This window comes from Bos javanicus, chromosome 6 (genome assembly GCF_032452875.1).
Source record: "Bos javanicus breed banteng chromosome 6, ARS-OSU_banteng_1.0, whole genome shotgun sequence".
NCBI classification, from domain to species: domain Eukaryota; kingdom Metazoa; phylum Chordata; class Mammalia; order Artiodactyla; family Bovidae; genus Bos; species Bos javanicus.
Genome location: NC_083873.1, coordinates 67,722,269 through 67,734,277, shown reverse-complemented (window position 1 = coordinate 67,734,277; position 12,009 = coordinate 67,722,269). Strand labels below are relative to the sequence as shown.

Below are 12,009 nucleotides of genomic sequence, written 5' to 3'. Positions count from 1 at the left end.
TCCTAACACAGACCTTACCAGGCTGCCGAAGAATTCCTCCTTTTTCCATGCGTGAGGTTTTGCTGCAGGGTTAAGCTTCCGGTGCCAGACTCCCCCAATTCTCTCAAGGAATAACCTTCTGGTGCCCAATTGGGCTCAACCCAGGCTCCCTTACGCAGTTCTAGCAAGAGGTAAGGACTTCTTCAACTTTGGAGGATGGCACGCTGGGTGGGCATCTATTCAATCTTTTCAGAAGAGTAACTTAGATCTCGTGACAAACCCGAGATAACAACAGAGCATATGAATTAAACGGAGCTTTAAATAGAAGCGATTTAAACGAACGATTGTGGAACAAACAAGGGCACCCCTAGGTTTGCAGATATCTTTATTAAAGCTCTTTGGGGTAGCAAAATGACAGTGGGATCGACAGTAGGAGTAGAGTGGACAGTGAGTGAAAACTTGTTGATTACATCTCAAGAGTGAGTACTAGAATTGCAGGTATTCTTGCTCATTCTAACCACTCCATTCAGTAGACCGAAGGATGAGATTCCGCTGGATCCCAGCTCCAAAGTCATCAGGAGATTTTGAAATTTTCTCCTCTCCCTTTCCGTCTTTCCCCAACACAGACTATGAGTTTGTCTACGACCCCTACCAACATTTAAAGGGAAAGGCGCTTCGAACTAGGCAAAGTGGGGAGGAGGACTTTGCGGTCGTGTTTCTCAAACCCGTGTAGAGAGAGCAATAATGGGTAAGGGGCGTGCAGACTAACTCCTTCCTTGTCCAATCAGGTGCACAGGAAGATGTCTTTTTACCAATAAAAATAAAGTTCGCTTTCCGGAGGCGGGAAGGTAAGCCTTGACTGCCAGTTCTCCAAAGCAACGACGGAGTAGAAGACAGAGAATGATTAGAGGTAGGACCAACCCAGGAAAAGGGGCGGGGTGAAGGCGGGGGTAACTCTGAGCGGCGGCTGCACTGGCCAGTGGCGTGTGAGAACTGCTGTTCCTGTTGTAGTGTTTCTCGCCAATCAGGAAGACCAGGGGGTAGGCGGGGCGGGGAAGAGGTGGGAAGAGCTCGCAGCACCGCCGGGCGCCCGTCGGGCTCTTGGGGAGAGAGAGAGAGAGAAATCCGGTTAAAATCTGGAGTCGGAGGGAGGTTTAACCACAGATCGGTTCCGATCGGATTATTCCTTAAAGGGGACGCGCCATTGTCAAGAGAACGAAGTCTGGGGCCCGAGGGCGGGGACCGGCGGCGCCTGAGGAGCGAGGCAGCTGCACTTGGACTGGGGACGGGTAGGTGTTGCCTGGGGAAAGGCGCTTCATTTCACTTTCTCTTCCAGCTCCAGAGGCGGGCGCCGGGATGCCCGCCGGCTGGCGGCCGCAGCCCCGGCGGGAGACGAGATCGCCGGCCCTCGCCCGCTTTCTGATGGGGGCCGAGAGGGGAGGCGGGCCAGGATGGCTGGCAATCTGCGCCGCCCGGGCCAAGACCCGTAACGGACACTAAGCCGCACCGCAGTCCCCGTCTCAACCGAAAACTCGCCGGAGCGGCAGCTGGTCCTCGGGGAGCGCCGAGCGCTTGGCTCCCCCGCGCGCCCGGCTCCCGGTGCGCGCGCTGCTTCCCTTGCGCGTCCCCTTCCCCTCGCGCGCCCAATTCGGCTCGCGCGCGCCGCGTCCTCGCGGACTCGCGGGAGCCGCCCCGCGGGGAGGAAGGCGGCGCGGCGGAGGGAGGTCGGCGGCCACCGCTCTGCCTCCCTGGCCCTGAAGGCAGAGCTGGGAAGCAAACAGCGCGGCAGCTTGGCGACCCCGGGCGAGAAGGGGCGCTGGGGACCACGGAGAGTGCAGAGTCGCCAGCCGGGCCCAGCATTGTCCTGCTTTTCCTCTGCTCTGGTCTCTCCGCCCACTGCTCGCGGTCGTGGGGAGGGGTGCGGATGCGGGCGCCGTGCCCGCGCTGCTCCGGGCCGGCGGCGCACCCCTAGACTCCGTGCCTGCCTGAGCCGGAGTCTACCCCCACCGACCCCGCAGCCGCCGCCCGTCGGGGCCAGGGAGCGTCTTTGCAGCTCTCCCGTCTCCGCACCCGCGCAGGCTGCCTGGGTGCTGAGCTCTTCTTTGTAACTTTTCTTTGCCTATTGATGGAAGTTATGGCTTCCGGGCGGCAGGTTCTTTGGGCAAAACATCGTTTCCTGCGTTTTGGAAAGGCTCACTTCTAGGACGAAATGGTTCTTGATCGCTGTCGGACTTTTCCTCCCATCCTAGTTTCATTCCTGGCATCTAAAATCGTTTCTTTTGTGGATTTGCACTGTAAGGGAGCATTAACCTCTCTTCAGTTCAGTTCAGTCGCTCAGTCGTGTCCGACTCTTTGCGACCCCATGAACTGCAGCACGCCAGGCCTCCCTGTCCATCACCAACTCCCGGAGTTCACTCAAACTCACGTCCATCGAGTCGGTGATGCCATCCAGCCGTCTCATCCTCTGTCGTTCCCTTTTAGGTCAAGATAATTTGAAAAAAAAAAAAAAGAGGGGTGCTGATGAGGAGCAAGAGCTCTTTGTAGTGAGAATTTGCCTTCACCTTTGAACTGTGGAAAGTGTTACCTCGACTGACTGGCGGAGATTCTTTTGGAAGGAAGAAGAAACGTTGCAAAACAAAAAACTTCAGATTGCTAGGGTCTATAGGATTAGGCGGAAAAAATAGAATTTCGATAGAAATAAAGTTAGTTTAACTATTCTGTCCAGCAGATACCTTCCGTAAAGTTAGTTTCTGCTACCGAACCCATAGACATTATAGTTACTAACAGCAGCTTGTACTATTGATAAACAAGAAATTTTTCCCCCTCCATCTTAAGCATTAGTGCTATTCTATACCTGTCAATCCCTGGAGAAGGGACTGGCAACCCACTCCAGTACTTGCCTGGAGAATTCCACAGATAGAGGAGCCTGACGGGCTCCAGTCCATGGGGTCGCCAAGAATCGGACACGACTGAGCGACTAATACACATACCTGTCAAAACATGCTAAAGAAGTTACATTTAGAAACAGTACATCCTTGTTAGAAACCTTATTTAGAAAAGGAATATTTTCATGAGCATTCATTTTTGACAGTTTCTTCTTGTGCAATACTTTGTAGAGTACTTGCATGTGCAAGTTACAAGCCTATAAACAAAGTTGCGGTGGGTGTGTTGTTATGTAGTCTGTTTTTGGCTGCTGCTGCTGCTAAATCGCTTCAGTCATGTCCGACTTTGTGCGACCCCATAGACGGCAGCCTACCAGGCTCCCCCATCCCTGGGATTCTCCAGGCAAGAACACTGGAGTGGGTTGCCATTTCCTTCTCCAATGCAAGAAAGTGAAAAGTGAAAGGGAAGTCGCTCAGTCATGTCCGACTCTAAGCGACCCCATGGACTGCAGCCTACCATGCTCCTCTGTCCATGGGATTTTCCAGGCAAGAGTACTGGAGTGGGGTGCCATTGCCTTCTCCATTTCTTCCATTCTGTTATTTTGTAAAACTACTTTTTTAGAAAAGTGAATTTATTGGAACTTCTGGCCCAGTGGTTGGTGTGTGTGTGTGTGTGTGTGTTAAACTTTCCGAAGTATTCATTAACTGTTTAGTAACTTTGAGTGATGTGAAGCATTATAACATAAATTCACAGGCTCAGCAATAACAACAGAGAAACTATACCTGGGAAACTAAAAGTCAATTTCAGAGAATAATGTTTGAGAGATGCTTTACTCTTCCTATAGAATTTTGCAAGTGTAGACATACAAACACGTGATCTTTCCTAATAATCTTGATGGTATCTGGCATTGTACACATAATGGTCCCCTTTCTTCTCCTTTCCTTTGATAAGTATGTCAGGCAAGCTGGCTAGCATAATCTTCCTTTCCATCTCATAATAGAAAGTAGAAGATTAAAGCAAGTTTCCAAAATTCTGTTTTTGTTCACTTACCAGCTTATTTAAACAATAAAGGAGAGAATTCCGGAACTTTTAAAAGATTACATATAAAGAAAACACTCAGAATTATCTTTGAAATATCTAGGCTGTGTTTCCTGGAGAACATATTTTTCCTGTGTGCTTTTCACATTGTTTTAAACACATTGTCTTAAATATACACATTGCCAAGGCATTTCTTGAATTGTGAAGTGTCCCTTGAGATCCCTGGGAACTAGGACTGTCCTCTATTTCTGTGCAGATACACTCTGTCACCTAATACATTTCTAGTGCCCAGTAAATGGATTTGTTGACTTAGGACTTTGTGAGAGAAAAAGATAATGTTCTGTAAAGGCTGCTTGAGAGGCTTATTTATTTTTAAAAACACCTTTCTGAACAAGTTACACCAAACACCAGCAGTTGGTTTAGTGTCTAGGGGAAGGTATATTAATCTAGTTGCTTTTTGTTCTGTGTACAAAAATGTGACTTAATTGTTAATAGTGTTTGATCCACAGACATCTTTCATGATGGTGATTGTTTGTCGTCCCAATTACTAGAACAAGGTTTAATCTGTCAACATCTGTTGAGTACCCATTTATTTGAGGAGTATTGTGGAAACGTAAAGTAGAAATGGATGACAGTCATTACTCTGAAGGTTACGGAGATTAATGGGGAAGATGCAAAATTATCATCCGTAGGAAAAAGATAATGTGTATCTCATTGCAGTAACAGGTGCATAGTAACAGTGACACAGGATTCATGCCAAAATGGTAAAGGAATAGTGGAATTGTTAGAAACTTAGGTGATGTGGGAAAGTTTTCATTGTTTTATGTAGCAAATCTTATATTTTTTAAAAATAAAAAATAAAGTAAGTTTGGGGTGTATGTTCACTACTTGAACTATTTTCCGTATGTAAAATATTGGTTGTGGGGCAGAGCATGTACTCTGAATTTCAGTTACTGGTACCTCATCAGTGGGATCATCCCTCTAACCCAGCTCATGTTACCTTATCTGCAAGCTCTCCTGTTCTAATCCCAAGTGATGGCTCTTTTCTCTTGATTCTGTAAAGTCCTTTTCAGCTCAGGCCATGCTTTGACTTATATGTATATTTCTTCGTTAGATTTTGAACTTTGGTTAAAAAGCATTAACAAAAGTTGGAACTTGCCCTCTCCACTCTCATCCTAGCCCCTTTTCAGTTCAGTTCAGTTGCTCAGTCATGTCTGATTCTTTGTGACCCCCATGAATCGCAGCACGCAAGGCCTCCCTGTCCATCACCAACTCCCGGAGTTTACTCAAACTCATGTCCATTGAATCGGTGATGCCATCCAGCCATCTCATCCTCTGTCATCCCCTTCTCCTCCTGCCCCCAATCTCTCCCAGCCTCAGGGTCTTTTCCAATGAGTCAACACTTCACATGAGGTGGCCAAAGTACTGGAGTTTCAGCTTTAGCATCAGTCCTTCCAATGAACACCCAGGACTGATCTCCTTTAGAATGGACTGGTTGGATCTCCTTGCAGTCCAAGGGATTCTCAAGAGTCTTCTCCAACACCACAGTTCAAAAGCATCAATTCTTCGGTGCTCAGCTTTCTTCACAGTCCAACTCTCACAGCCATACATGACCACAGGAAAAACCATAGCCTTGACCAGACGGACCTCTGTTGGCAAAGTAATGTTTCTGCTTTTTAATATGTTGTCTAGGTTGGTCATCGGAGAAGGCAATGGCAACCCACTCCAGTACTCTTGCCTGGAGAATCTCATGGATGGAGGAGCATGGTAGGCTGCAGTCCTTGGGGTCACTAAGAGTCGGACATGACTGAGCGACTTCACTTTCATGCATTGGAGAAGGAAATGGCAACCCACTCTAGTATTCTTGCCTGGAGAATCCCAGGGACAGAGGGGCCTGTTGGGTACTGTCTATGGGGTCACACAGAGTCGGACACGACTGACGTGACTTAGCAGCAGCAGGTTGGTCATAACTTTCCTTCCAAGGAGTAAGCGTCTTTTAATTTCATGGCTGCAATCACCATCCGCAGTGATTTTGGAGCTCAGGAAAATAGTCTGACACTGTTTCCACTGTTTCCCCATCTATTTCCCATGAAGTGATGGGAACAGATACCATGATCTTCGTTTTCTGAATGTTGAGCTTTAAGCCAACTTTTTCACTCTCCTCTTTCACTTTCATCAAGAGGCTCTTTAGTTCCTCTTCACTTTCTGCCATAAGGGTGGTGTCATCTGCATATCTGAGGTTATTGATATTTCTCCCGGCAGTCTTTATTCCAGCTTGTGCTTCCTCCAGCCCAGCGTTTCTCATGATATACTCTGCATATAAGTTAAATAAGCCCCTTTTACTATTTTCTAAAGTGCTTGAGCAGTTTTTATTAGCCCAAAAGCTTCTGTAAAACCATAAAAAAAAAGTTCATATTGTTTTATTTGGGGAAAGTGTATATGTGTGTTTAAAGGAAAAACCAGTTTTTTCCTTATCACCAGTTTCACATGTTCATTGTAAAATATTGTTATGAAAAAAATGTGTAATTTAGAAACTAAACATCCCCCATAAAATTGCCTTCATCACATTATAGCTACTGACCATGGTTTGACTTTTAATTCCAGTTTTTTTCCTTTCTTTTTTTTATTACTTTCAAATAGGAATGCCTTAAGCTGTCTTACTTGAAAATTTTAATTAGTTACATTTACTGGAATGGAGAAGGGTAATCAATTTTATACACTTATTTATTTTTTATTTTATATAATGAAATGATTATTATTAATTTCTTCAGGCTCGATAGTTATGTTTATTTTTACCTGTTCTTAAGAAACAAGGCTTTCACCAGTATTTTTGTGTTCAAAACAAAGTCTATGATTATAGACTATAAGAATCACAATCATTTCAAAAATGGTTAAAATCTGTCTCCCTGAACATTTTAAGTGTCTTTACCCTAAATGTTTTTGGAGTACATACCGTAAGCCTAATCTCTTCTCATTTCTTGATTCTTCTCATCTCTAGAGAGCCTTAAAAATTGCTCTGAGGCTGCCAACTGGCACATCTTGTAATAGCCCCAGGAGGACTGCCGGAAGATATTTGTTCCTGATCAGTTCACATGCAGAGGTCTTACTCTACCCTTAATGTTGCTCATTGTAAAAAGGAAGCTACATCTTAGGCTGATGAAGAAGGTGGTAAGATTCTGTTGCTCTCTGGGTGCTTCTTTAAGCCAGCCCAGAAAGGAAAAAGGTTTTCCAAAAGTTCCTAAATAGAAAGCCCAGCTGCAAGCAGCCAGTAGGGCTAATCAGGCAAGAAATCTCTTTTTATTCAGCAAGTTTTTATTGAGAACTGCACCTAATTTGTGCACCACGTAGGCACTGAGGATAGGATGATGAAATTTGTCTTCACCACGAGTTCCTCTGAGTAGGATCCTTAAATAGACAGAGTGGTACATGTGGATGAAAAATAGCGTGCACAAAGTGCACTCTTAGGTGTGTGATTCACCCTTGTTTATTATTTTGTATAGTTTCTTTAAAAGTATCCTAGCAGACAGACCTGGTATTCCGTAGGAGGTGGGTTGGGATCCATGGAGCCTGTTAAAGTAAATATATGAGTTCTAGAATTTTTTTTTTTGGTGTATTTATTTATTTTTAATTTTATTTTTAAACTTTACAATATTGTATTAGTTATTGCCATGAGGCAGAATATTTGTGAAATTATGCAAATGTTGATGTATCTTTCCTTATACCCTCCAGGGATCATATATTTCATAGACCCCAAAATGATACTACATCTCTATCCTAGTAGGTGATTCCTAGTTTACTGATAGAGTAGTAACACATTCTTTAAAACTCATCAGTCAGTTCAGTTCAGTCACTCAGTCGTGTCCAACTCTTTGCCACCCCATGGACTGACTGCAGCATGCCAGGCCTCCCTGTCCATCGCCAGCTCCCGGAGTTTACTCTAACTCAGGTCCATTGAGTCGGTTATGCCATCCAGACATCTTATCGTCTCATCCCCTTCTCCTCCTGCTCTCAATCTTTCCCAGCATCAGGATCTTTTCAAATGTCAGTTCTTTGCATCAGATGGCCAAAGCATTGGAGTTTGAGCTTCAGCATCGGTCCTTCCAATGAATATTCAGGACTGATTTCCTTTAGGATGGACTGGTTGGATCTCCTTGCAGTCCAAGGGACTCTCAAGAGTCTTTTCCAGAACCGCAATTCAAAAGCATCAATTCTTTGGTGCTCAGCTTTCTTTATAGTCCAAGTCTCACATCCATACATGACCACTGGAAAAACCATAGCTTTGACTAGATGGACTTCTGTTGGCAAAATAATGTCTCTGCTTTTTAATATGCTGTCTAGGTTGGTCATAACTTTCCTTCCAAGGAGTAAGCATCTTTTAATTTCATGGCTGTAGTCACCATCTGCAGTGATTTTGGAGCCCCCAAAATAAAGTCGGACACTGTTTCCACTGTTTTCCCATCTATTTGCCATGAGGTGATGGGACCAGATGTGATGATCTTAGTTAAAACTCATAATGCTACAATAAATAGATATCTTTATCAGTATTTTTTTTTGTATGGCATGAAAATAATTGTTTTGAAAAATCACTTGTATTAAAATATAGTGTGAAGTATTTCTTTCTTTTACAAAATGGACTGGCTCCTTCCCTCATAAACCTGTTCTATTGCTTGATCTTTGTATTTGTGGAGAAAGAATTGGTTAAGAAAGTGGCCCTTGTGGGACCGTCATTAATTGGAGTCAGCTAGGTAAGAGAGAGGTAGATGGAGGATATATCCCATGGACTTTGCAATTCGGCAAGTGTGATTTGTTGAGTTTTGAAAAGAGTTAAAAATTTAAAATAACAGCTTGAGATATAATTTACATACTGTACAATTCACCTATTTAGATTGTACAAGTTAGTGGTATTTAGTGTGTTCTGGAGTTATGCACTTCTATCACAACCAGTTTTAGAACTCTTTCATCACGCCATCACCTTCCTGACCTCCTTCCTGAGCCCTGCTGCTGCTGCTGTCACTTCAGTTGTATCCGACTCTGTGCAACCCCATGGGCGGCAGCCCACAGGGCTCCCCCGTCCCTGGGATTCACCAGGCAAGAACACTGGAGTGGGTTGCCATTTCCTTCTCCAATGCATGAAAGTGAAAAGTGAAAGTGAAGTCGCTCAGTCATGTCCGACTCTTTGTGACCCCATGGACTGTAGCCTACCAGGCTCCTCTGTCCATGGGATTTCCCAGGCAAGAGTACTGGAGTGGGGTGCCATTGCGTTCTCCTCCTCAGCCCTAGGCAACAACGGCTAATCTCCATTCCATCTCTGTACATTGGCTGTTCTGATATTTAATATAAATGAAAGATAACGTTTTAATTAGTGTGTATTCTTATATAAATCTGTCCCTGTACTGTTCATAAATCCTAGGAGTAGAGAGGGTGCTCTCATGATGCTCCAAGTTTAGAAAGATTTTCCTTAAGAGGAAATTTATCTAAATCCTTATTCTACCTAAACCTGGAGAGCATTTTGTCTCCCCCTATAAAAATCACAAGATTCATTTTTTGGAAATGGGAAAAAAAACCCCACTCATTTTGGTGACGCTTTTTAAAAATATTCATTTAATCATTTGGTGACTCTCTACAAGTGAATAATTTATGTCTTGAGTTTTGCATACTGGACTTAAATAAAGGACAGTGCTTTGAAAGAAGCTGAAAGTACTTGGTTAAGTTCTAGTCATTGTAGAATGTAGTATGATGTTTACCTTACTGGCTTAGAAGGTATTATGCAACTTGTCATTTATTTGATCAGAGATAAATAAACTTGCTGTGTAAGTTGCTTGTGATGAACTTGTATTGCCCTGCTAGAGACCTTGTAGGCACTTGCTGCTGCTGCTGCTGCTGCTAAGTCGCTTCAGTCGTGTCCGACTCTGTGCGACCCCATGGACGGCAGCCTACCAGGCTCCCCCATCCCTGGGATTCTCCAGGTAAGAACACTGGAGTGGGTTGCCATTTCCTTCTCCAATGCATGAAAGTGAAAAGTGAACATAAAGTTGCTCAGTCATGTCCGACTCTTCACAACCCCATGGACTGCACCCTACCAGGCTCCTCTGTCTATAGGAGTTTCCAGGCAAGAGTACTGGAGTGGGGTGCCATTGCCTTCTCCATGTGGGCACTTAGTAAGTGTTTATTGGTTGCCTGATCACTATAATCACAGATGTTTTCATCGGCTCCCAGTCCTTATTTTCCAGCTTGTTAGTAATAATAGTAGCCACATTTATTGAATACTTAATAAGTAACGTGATAAGTACTTTGTATGTACTATCTTTTAAAGTAAAAGGATGTAATTTATTTTTGAAAATTTTCTGTCATTCTCCTTTGATTGTACTTTTACAGACGTCTGGTCATTTTTTTTAGAGTATTTTGAATGACTATATTTGATCAAATGTAAGCCTGGTAGGCTGCAGTCCATGGGGTCTCGAAGAGTCAGACACGACTGAGCGACTTCACTTTCACTTTTCACTTTCATGCATTGGAGAAGGACATGGCAACCCACTCCAGTGTTCTTCCCTGGAGAATCCTAGGGACTGGGGAGCCTGGTGGGCTGCCCTCTATGGGGTCGCACAGAGTCCGACACGACTGAATCGACTTAGCAGCAGCAGCAGCAACAAGACACTTTGATGCCACTGTGTTCTTGATCTTTCTAGGAAATGTCAACATAAAGTTTTTACCAAGTAAATCTTGCTGTTGGGTGACAGCAGTTGTGAGATACGTTGTATTTTAGAACAACTATACTTCAGAGAGGTTGAAGTGGTGGTTGTGGTTTTTCTTTTAAAGAACATCTGGCAATGGAAGACAGGATACTAGTATGTTCATTTACTGCAGTGCAGCTTTGTTTTCTAGGTCCTGAAACATTCGCAGGTATGCCTTGTTGCCTGCATGAATTTCAACATAATGTTTCAACTTCTCAGGATTCCTTGTTGTGTTTTGTCCTTGTTGTTTCCGTATGTCTCTATTTCATGGTAACATTAGATGTGATGTAATTTAGTTCAGTAGTAAAGAAGCTGGAAAGATACTTTAAATGTGATTTTCAATTTTCTTCTCCATTAGAAAAAGTTAAGATGGATAATACTGTCTATAATACTGCTTAAAAAAAAAATACTATTTTGGTGGTTCCATTCATGTGTCTTGGGTGTCATTGAACTCTTAATGATGTATTTGTAGAATGTCCAGTCATTAATCTCCTCAGTCAGCAATATACAGACCACCATATTTTGTTCGTTGGTGGAGCCATTCCTTCCTAAATCATGTCTGGTTTGAGGGGTAGATTTGCTTATTATTTTACTGTTAACTGTATCTTTTTGTTTGCTCTCGTTATACCCACCTGCAGTAGTTAACTCAAATTTGGTATTTTCCATGCAATAGGAAAATAGAACCCATAGCTACTTGTTGAATGGTGGATAAAAATGATAGAAGGTTCTGGGTGAGAAACCAAAGAACGTCCTGTGCGTGGAGCTTTAGTGGTAGGACCTTGTTGTGTTTTTACTGCTTAGAAGACTGTTGGCTTCTTTCCTGGGTTTTGGCCTCTGTTTCAGGCAGGTGGTATTTCTGCATAGCAGAAGGTGGTGTAACAGGGTGGTATAATTGCCTTGTAGATGTTTAACTTCCCATGAATAATGAATGTCTTAAAATTCCATCTTATTAAGTCTAATTCAAGTAGACGGAGAATAATTAAGTGAATGGAAAGTAATTCTCTTCTGGATGTCTTGATAGTCTACTTCTTGTGAGACTGCTGCTGCTGCTGCTGCTAAGTGGCTTCAGTCGTGTCGGACTCTGTGCGACCCCATAGACAGCAGCCCACCAGGCTTCCCCATCCCTGGGATTCTCCAGGCTAGAACACTGGAGTGGGTTGCCATTTCCTTCTCCAATGCATGAAAGTGAAAAGTGAAAGTGAAGTCGCTCAGTTGTGTCCGACTCTAGCGACCCCATGGACTGCAGCCTACCAGGCTCCTCCGTCCATGGGATTGTCTAGGCAAAAGTACTGGAGTGGGGTGCCATTGCCTTCTCCATCTTGTGAGACACCAACCTGCAAACTTGTGCATCAGGACACCTGTATGCATTGATGTATTA

General features: G+C 43.9%; 1 protein-coding gene across 4 annotated transcripts in view; it reads left to right on the top strand.

The window, feature by feature from the left end:
• Positions 1-344: 344 nt before the first annotated feature.
• Positions 345-12,009, top strand: part of FRYL (FRY like transcription coactivator) — a 268,553-nt gene continuing 256,888 nt past the window's right edge. For 3 of the 4 annotated variants that reach the window (XM_061420109.1, XM_061420111.1, XM_061420112.1), the window contains exon 1: positions 345-1,268. The gene's annotated coding sequence lies outside the window, so the exon portion shown is untranslated. Of the gene's footprint in view, positions 1,269-2,093; positions 7,069-12,009 lie in introns of those variants that run through there. The other variant, XM_061420110.1, reaches the window with a different exon arrangement.